The sequence below is a fragment of the Astatotilapia calliptera genome, chromosome 2 (genome assembly GCF_964374335.1).
Source record: "Astatotilapia calliptera chromosome 2, fAstCal68.1, whole genome shotgun sequence".
In the NCBI taxonomy this organism is placed as follows: domain Eukaryota; kingdom Metazoa; phylum Chordata; class Actinopteri; order Cichliformes; family Cichlidae; genus Astatotilapia; species Astatotilapia calliptera.
The window spans coordinates 3,404,725-3,412,632 of record NC_137423.1 but is presented as its reverse complement, the minus strand read 5'-3'; the positions used below and the strand labels follow the sequence as shown (position 1 = coordinate 3,412,632).

General features: G+C 40.9%; 1 pseudogene across 1 annotated transcript; it reads left to right on the top strand.

The window, feature by feature from the left end:
* The first annotated feature begins 2,205 nt into the window (after positions 1–2,205).
* Positions 2,206–6,477, top strand: LOC113009384 (signal-regulatory protein beta-2-like; annotated as a pseudogene). The gene is made up of 6 exons (XR_013910407.1): positions 2,206–2,381; positions 4,675–4,998; positions 5,083–5,433; positions 5,566–5,684; positions 5,776–5,819; positions 5,918–6,477. The product of XR_013910407.1 is annotated as a signal-regulatory protein beta-2-like (transcript).
* Positions 6,478–7,908: the final 1,431 nt, after the last annotated feature.

Sequence of the window (7,908 nt, the reverse complement as noted above, 5' to 3'; positions counted from 1 at the left end):
ATACAATAATGTAAACAAGCAAAATACAAGAATGGCTACATCTGAAACTAATAAATATATGTACAATATATAATAGTATATGCATTTCTGGATGTGTATACTAAATATTTTTCTACGTGTGTGTGTGTGTGTGTGTGTGTGTGTACACATATTTTACAAATTAAATAGAGTAAACAATAAATAAAATATCTAAAATAAAATATACAGAGTGAGACATGTGCAAAACAGTGGTGTTACTGTACAGTATGGAGTGCATAATGTTAAAGTTCCAGTAATGAAGCTGAGGTGTCTATGACGTGTTCATCAGTCTGATGGCCTGATGGAAGAAGCTGTCTCTCAGTCTGCTGGTACGGGACCGGATGCTGCAGAACCTCCTTCCTGATGGAAGCAGTCTGAACAGTTTATGGCTGGGGTGACTGGAGTCCTTGATGATCCTCCCCGCTTTCCTCAGGCAGCGCTTCCTGTAGATGTCTTGGAGGGAGGGAAGCTCACCTCCAATTATCCGTTCAGAGCACCGCACTACTCGCTGGAGAGCTTTGCAGTTGTAGGCGGTGCTGTTGCCATACCAGGTGGTGATGCATCCAGTGAGGATGCTCTCAATGGCACAGTGATAGAAGGTCCTGAGGATGCGGGGGCTCATGCCGAATCTTTTCAGTCTCCTGAGAAAGAAGAGGCGCTGCTGCGCCTTCTTCACTGTTTTGTTTGTGTGTACTGACCACGTAAGATCCTCAGCCAGGTGTACGCCAAGGAACCGGAAGCTGCTCACTCTCTCCACAGCAGCGCCGTTGATGGTGATGGGGGTGTGTACTTCTCTGCACCTCCGGAAGTCCACTATCAACTCCTTTGTCTTTGCGACGTTGAGGGTGAGATGGTTGTCTTGACACCAGTGGGTCAGGGCGCTGACCTCCTCCCTGTAAGCCATCTCATCACCGTTGGTGATAAGACCCACCACTGTAGTGTCGTCCGCAAACTTCACAATGATGTTGGAGCTGTTAGTGGCTGTGCAGTCGTAGGTGTAGAGTGAGTACAGGAGAGGGCTCAGTACACACCCCTGTGGAGCACCAGTGTTCAGTGTGACGGGGGATGAGGTGATGCTGCCCAGTCTGACCACTTGGCGTCTGTCAGACAGGAAGCTAAGGATCCAGCTGCAGAGGGAGCTGCTCAGTCCTAGATCCTGCAGTTTCCTGTCCAGCTTCGAGGGAACGATGGTATTGAATGCTGAGCTGTAATCTACAAACAGCATCCTCACATACGTGTCTCTCTTCTCCAGGTGTGACAGGGCAGTGTGTAGTGTCAGGGCTATGGCATCATCAGTGGACCTGTTGTGGCGGTGTGCGAACTGTAGAGGGTCCAGTGAGTCGGGTAGTGCAGAGCAGATGAAGTCCCTGACCAGCTTCTCGAAGCATTTGCTTACGATGGGGGTCAGGGCTACAGGTCGCCAGTTGTTCAATGAGGAAATGGTGGAGGATTTGGGTACAGGGACGATGGTGGCCACTTTGAAGCAGGCTGGGACTACAGACAGAGAGGGGGAAAGGTTGAAGATGTGCGTGAACACTCCAGCCAGCTGAGCCGCGCATGACTTGAGGACGCGGCCGGGAATCCCGTCCGGACCAGTAGCTTTGCGTGCGTTCACCTTCCTGAAGCACTTCCGCACATCCTCCTCAGACACAGTGTGCGCACTGACGTCATCCGCGGTGCGCACACTGTCCGGTCTCATGGTGTTCGCTGTGTCGAATCTAGCGTAGAATACGTTTAGATCCTCACACAGAGAGGCCGTGGTCTGCGGTGTGCTGGTTTTCCCTCTAAAGTCTGTGATCGTGTTTAGTCCCTGCCACATACTCCGAGGGTTGTCAAACTGTTGCTCCACCCTGTCCCTGTACTCACGTTTGGCTGCTTTGATCGTCTTCCGGAGTTGGTAATGTGCGTGTTTGTAGTCCGATGTGTTCGCGGAGGCAAAGGCGGTGTTCCGTGCCGCCAGTGCCGCGCGAACATCTCCGTTAATCCAGGGTTTTTGATTTGGGAAGGATTTGACTGTTCTGGATGGGACGACATCTTCCACGCATTTCCTGATAAATCCGCAGACTGAGTCTGTGTATTCATCAATGTCCCTAGCAGCCACGTGAAAATTTCCCAGTCCGCGTGATCAAAACAGTCCCGCAGCGCAGACTCCGATTGGTCCGTCCAACAGTGTACCGCCCTCCGGGTTGGAGCTTCCTGTTTCAGCTTCTGCCTGTAGGCGGGCAGGAGCAGGATGGAGCGGTGATCTGATTGGCCGAATGGGGCGCGGGGGAGGGCTTTGTACGCATCCCGGAAAGAGGTGTAGCAGTGGTCGAGTAGCCGATCTCCACGAGTGTTAAAATGGATGTGTTGGTGGAGTTTGGGTGAGACTTTCTTCAGGTTTCCCTTATTAAAGTCTCCGGCTGTGATAAACGCTGCCTCTGGGTGTGCGGTTTCCTCGCTGCTGATCGCGCTGTACAGTTCCCTGAGTGCTCGGTCAGTGTCGGCTTGTGGGGGAATGTAAACAGCCGTAATAATACTGCTGTAAATTCCCTCGGTAGCCAGAATGGCCGGCACTTAATCATCAGGTACTCCAGGTCCGGTGAGCAGAAGGATTTGACCGGGTGCACGTTTGCATTTGGTGCTGTCTTGTGAGCTAAAGTGAGCTAAAGTAATTGAACAATATACATCCATACAAATGTGTCGATCTATCAGTTAAACCAATGAATGAATAATAAATGAAGACATTTTGAGGTAACAGATTATCTGTACTGTTTATTCATTCTAACGTCTGTCAGCAAAATTGTGCCAGTTTAGGGTTTTATTGATAAAACCCTATAGCGCTTTTTCTAGTCCCTAAGGACCCCAAAGCACTTCACACTACATTCAGTCATTCACACACACATTCACACACTGGTGATGAAGCTACGTTGTAGCCACAGCTGCCCTGGGGCGCACTGACAGAGGCGAGGCTGCCGGACACTGGCGCCACCGGGCCCTCTGACCACCACCAGTAGGCAAACATGGGGTTAGTATCTTGCCCAAGGATATTTGGCATGCTGCCAGGAGGCAGCCTGGGATCGAACCACCGACCTTCTGATTAGTGGCTGACCGGCTCTGCCACCTGAGCTACAGCCACCTATTATTCTAGATGCTTATGTACTTTGTTGCAGCGGTAATCATAATTTATCTTATCTTATATTGGATGGTAATGAAAAAGAAACTTTACCCTTGGAGCTTTTGCCAGTTGTCCACTGGGCTGGTTTTGAATGAGGATTAATTTTGAAATTTTGGCACCACCGCTGTTTCTCCCACCTATTTCATGTGTTTCTATAAGTACTATGTAAATGCATTTTTACACTACAGGATATCGGCCAAGACATGGACATGTTATGTCATAGATTTCCCACTGAAGCAGGAGCTGAACGTAGGAGACACACCTTAGTATTAATCCTGGAAATGCTGCAGATTATCGATAAAGATGTCTGGCATTTCTTCTTAACAAAACTGAGGTAACCAAAGTGGATGGATAGAATTTTATTACTTAAGTAATAAACTTAAGATAATTAAGTGTCTGCTGCTGTTTTCTATGAAATGCTCTACAACTTGCATATTAGTTCTGTCTTTGAAGAAGCAAAACCATTTAGTATTTGTTCATCCTGCTCTTCAGCTCTTCCGAAGAATAACATGACATGGCCTTGCACCAATGAAACATGCAGGTTGCAAATTTTCTCTAAAGTGCAGAGTATAATGTATTTGAGATATTTCTTGCAGCAAGTAGTACAACCAGGAATAGAACTGCATTTTACTGTTTCTGTGATTAACTTCTCCTATCAGATAGTCAAATGTGAAAATTGACTAATCTGAAATATTCAGAAAACAAGAAAAAGAGTTTTTTCTAAAAAAATTTCTAAATATGTTTTAGAACGTTCATGTGGGGAGGTAAGTACACATCCAGTGTGACAGGAAGTGTACTTTTAAGCCTGCTCTATGTTAACCAATCAAATACATTTTATAGTCTAACCCAACATGTACAGTTCTCCTCTTAGACCTGCTGAAACACCACAACAAAGGAGCAGTGTCAAGATGATCATATTATGGGCTGCATTTAACATTATGCACTCCATACTGTATATAAATGCCACTTGTTTTGCACATATTCAACTCTGTATATTTTATATATTTTATTATTATTATTATTATTATTATTATTTTATTTTTATTTTTTTTACTATTTAATTTGTAAAAATGTGTATACACACACACACACACACGTAGGAAAATATTTAGTATACACATCCAGAAATGCATACACTATTATATATTGTACATATATTTATTAGTCTCAGGTTGGCCATTCTTGTATTTTGCTCGTTTGTGTTGTTGTGTTTGCACATCTCTGTTGCTTGTGGGGCTCGCACACAAGAATTTCACTCGCATGTGCTGTGCCAGTGTGCCTGCACATGTGATGTGACAATAAAAGTGATTTGATTTGATTTTTTTGATTTGATTGCTTTTTCTCCATCAACGCTGTAAGTGCTTTTTTATTCTGATTATATGTCTGAAATATAATTATTTATGTTGAATAGATTTGTGTGTATATACAATAACAAGAGTATTTTTAAATTTTAAATTATTTTTGTCTCGTGATTTTTTCTATGTTTTGTTTTCACTCAGATTCTCTGGTTCCAGTGAAAACCGCTCATCTTGGTGAAGCAGCAACTTTAACATGCGCTAGAACTACTAAAGAGATCAGCAGTAGAGTCCAGTGGTACAAGCAGAGTGTCGGAGATGCTCTTAAATTAGTTGTTACATTTTATGGAACTACACAGCCTGTTTATACTCCAGAGTTTCCTGAATCAAGATTTAAGGCAAAAATTGATAAACATTTTGGCAACCTGACTATTGTGAAGACAGTCCAAGAAGATGAGGGCTACTATCACTGTGAGCAAGGCAGTTGTGTTAGTGGTGAATGGAGCGGGATGTATTTGTTAGTAAAAGGTATTCAACTGTTCTACTTTTACAAACATTTTAAAAATCTCTGAGCATGTTTTGAAGAATGTCTTTGTGTTTTGTATTACACAGGAAACACTCAGAGGTCATCAAACTATATCGTTGTCCAAAAGCAGATGGAATCAAATCCAGTCTATTCAGGAGACACAGCGACTCTCGAGTGTTCAGTCTTCTCCGATTCTGAGAACAAGATGTGTCCAGGAGATCATAATGTTTTCTGGTTCAGAGCGGGATCTCATCCAAACATCATCTACACTGACGGGAAAAGACATAATGAATATGAGAACAGATCTAACCCTCAGAAAAGATGTGTTTATCGCTTCTCTAAGAGCGTCAGCTCCTCTGATGCTGGGACTTACTACTGTGCTGTGGCCACATGTGGGGAAATAATATCTGGAAATGGAACTATACTTAATATTCAAGGTACCCGTCCCATTGATTTTTAAATTAATCCATATAATATGTAAATTATATAATATTTAAGTGCCAGTATGTACAGTGACAATTAATTAATACAATTTTTATAACTTTGAGGTAACATCAAACTTGTTTCAGGAGACACTCCGTCGTCACAGCCAGGAAGTACGATTATTTTTCTGCTGTGTGTGGGTATAATATTGTTATAGCTGTCCTCATGTACACATTCAAAAGAAACAACAATGATCATCACAAAGGTAATCAAAGTTACTCACAGTTCGCTACAGATCAAAAGTTAAAAAATCTTTACATTTGTATTTATTGTCATCTGTCTATTCTGTAATCAAGCACTTGTCCAGCAGAAAAACTTTTGTGGTCAGAAAACACAACAGGTAAAGTACTTAATGACAGCAATATCCTCAGAAATATGAATCTTTTATGGTTAAGTTTTGATCTTTCCAATATTTTTTTTTCTTTCTCCATTTCCCAGAATAAGGACACATGGATGTTTTCTGCTGTTGTCTTTACCATGATAGAAGCTGACAGATGCTAAATGAAAGAGTCAAAGGTGGAGAAGCATGAAATCTACAAAGCTGTGAAGACCTTTGGCCTTGAATAGGTGATCAAAAGCATGACTGCTTATAGTTAATAAGATTTTAGTTTTGTTGTAGTTGTGTATGTAAATTTGCATATCCATGTAGATCAGAGCTGAACTGCAACATTGCTGTATTTCTGACTGAATATTGCATTTTTTAAATCTTATTTCTTATTTTTATGTCTTGGCTTTAATGAAGCCCAAGAAAAACAAAAATATCATCTAAGTTCTAAACACATCAAAGTAATTATGTTGAAAATGGCCAGATGTGACGTAATAGATGCTCACAGTGGCCTAAAGAAGCAATGCAGAACGATTTTAGGAGAAGATATTTATTCTTTAGATGCTTAATACATGCATATATTTATAAAAATAATATAAAAAGTATTAATAATGATATAATTATAATTATAATAATATAAATACTATGTAAGAAATTGCAACGTTTTATGACTATAATAATGATGTCTGTGAAAAAGAAATTCCTTATGTACTGTAATCAGTCTTTATTCAATTTAATTATATTTTATTTATTTTGGGACAAATCACAAGAGTTGGAGCACACTTTGTGTTCATGGATATTTCATCTGGGCCAACGGTAATCACTGATTACATCCAGAAATGGAACTTTTTAATCAACCAGCTTCATCCTATAAGTCCTGGGTTTACTCTTGAATGGCCCTTGTCATGAAGGACTTAAGCTCATATCAGGAGCACCCAGAGGAGGTGAGAGTGGACAGATGGCCCATGGCACAGAGAAATTTGAAATTCATATCCATTAAACCTCATCATTGAACAAGCTAACCTGCCTTAAAATGTCATTTTTGAATGTAAAAATAAACATTTATCCTTAATGAGCTAATATATAATAAGGTCGCGGTGCCATTATAAAGTCTAAATAAGCAATTTAAAAAGTATTTTAAGCACATTTATGTATACGGTGATTAAGATATGAGCTTATTTCATTTGTAATTAATTGGTAATTCAGGCAGTTACAAATATTTATTGGCAGATGCAAACATAACCCACCTGAGGTTTGCAGAATGAACAGAGTCAAAACCAGAGTTTTTAAGGTTGGTTAAATCACAGAGCTTCACAAACAAGTGTAAACACCATTATCATAATAAATGGAAAATCTCTCTGGGATTTCTTTAGTTCATTTATGAGGTTCAACTTTCCAGGATGGAAAAAATCATTCAAGACAGAAATGTTTTGCATCCAGTAAAATGTAACTTTTCACCACTTCCAGAACAATTAGAAACAACCGATGAGCACACTGTGAATAAAGATTAATGGGTTCTGTTATAAGATGTGTTGAACGTCAGACTTTTCAGCGTCACAAAGGCGGCTCTTCTTTAACATGGCAAAATCAACATACTAAATGCATTACATGGTCAGCAGTAATATTAATACAGTAACCTTTAAGCGCCAGACATATTATCTACTGAAGGAATATGTTTTAAATGTGTGACTTCTTAAGCTGTACCTCACTAACACTGCTGACTGAAGCCCAGCTGTAAATTTGCAGTAGCACAAACTGTATAAGCCACGTTGTGATAGGAATTTACTTGATAACTGATAACATCTATCAACCACACACTGTCTCTGATATAGGTGCAAGAAAAATCACCGTCTGAACTGTGCAAGACAACATGAGCAGCTATGAAAAGCAGGCGCCTCTATGTGACAGACTGCATCACAGGAAATGAGAAGAAAACACACACACGGAAAAATACAGAGAAAAAAAACATAGCGAAGCTGACAAAGGCATCAAATGACACCTGTGAGGTGACCAACATATGTAAGCTGAAGAACGACTTTATAGGTTTTCAACGCCTGTGATGCTTTTGTTCAGTACTGCGTGACTTTGAAGAAGAAAAAGGAAG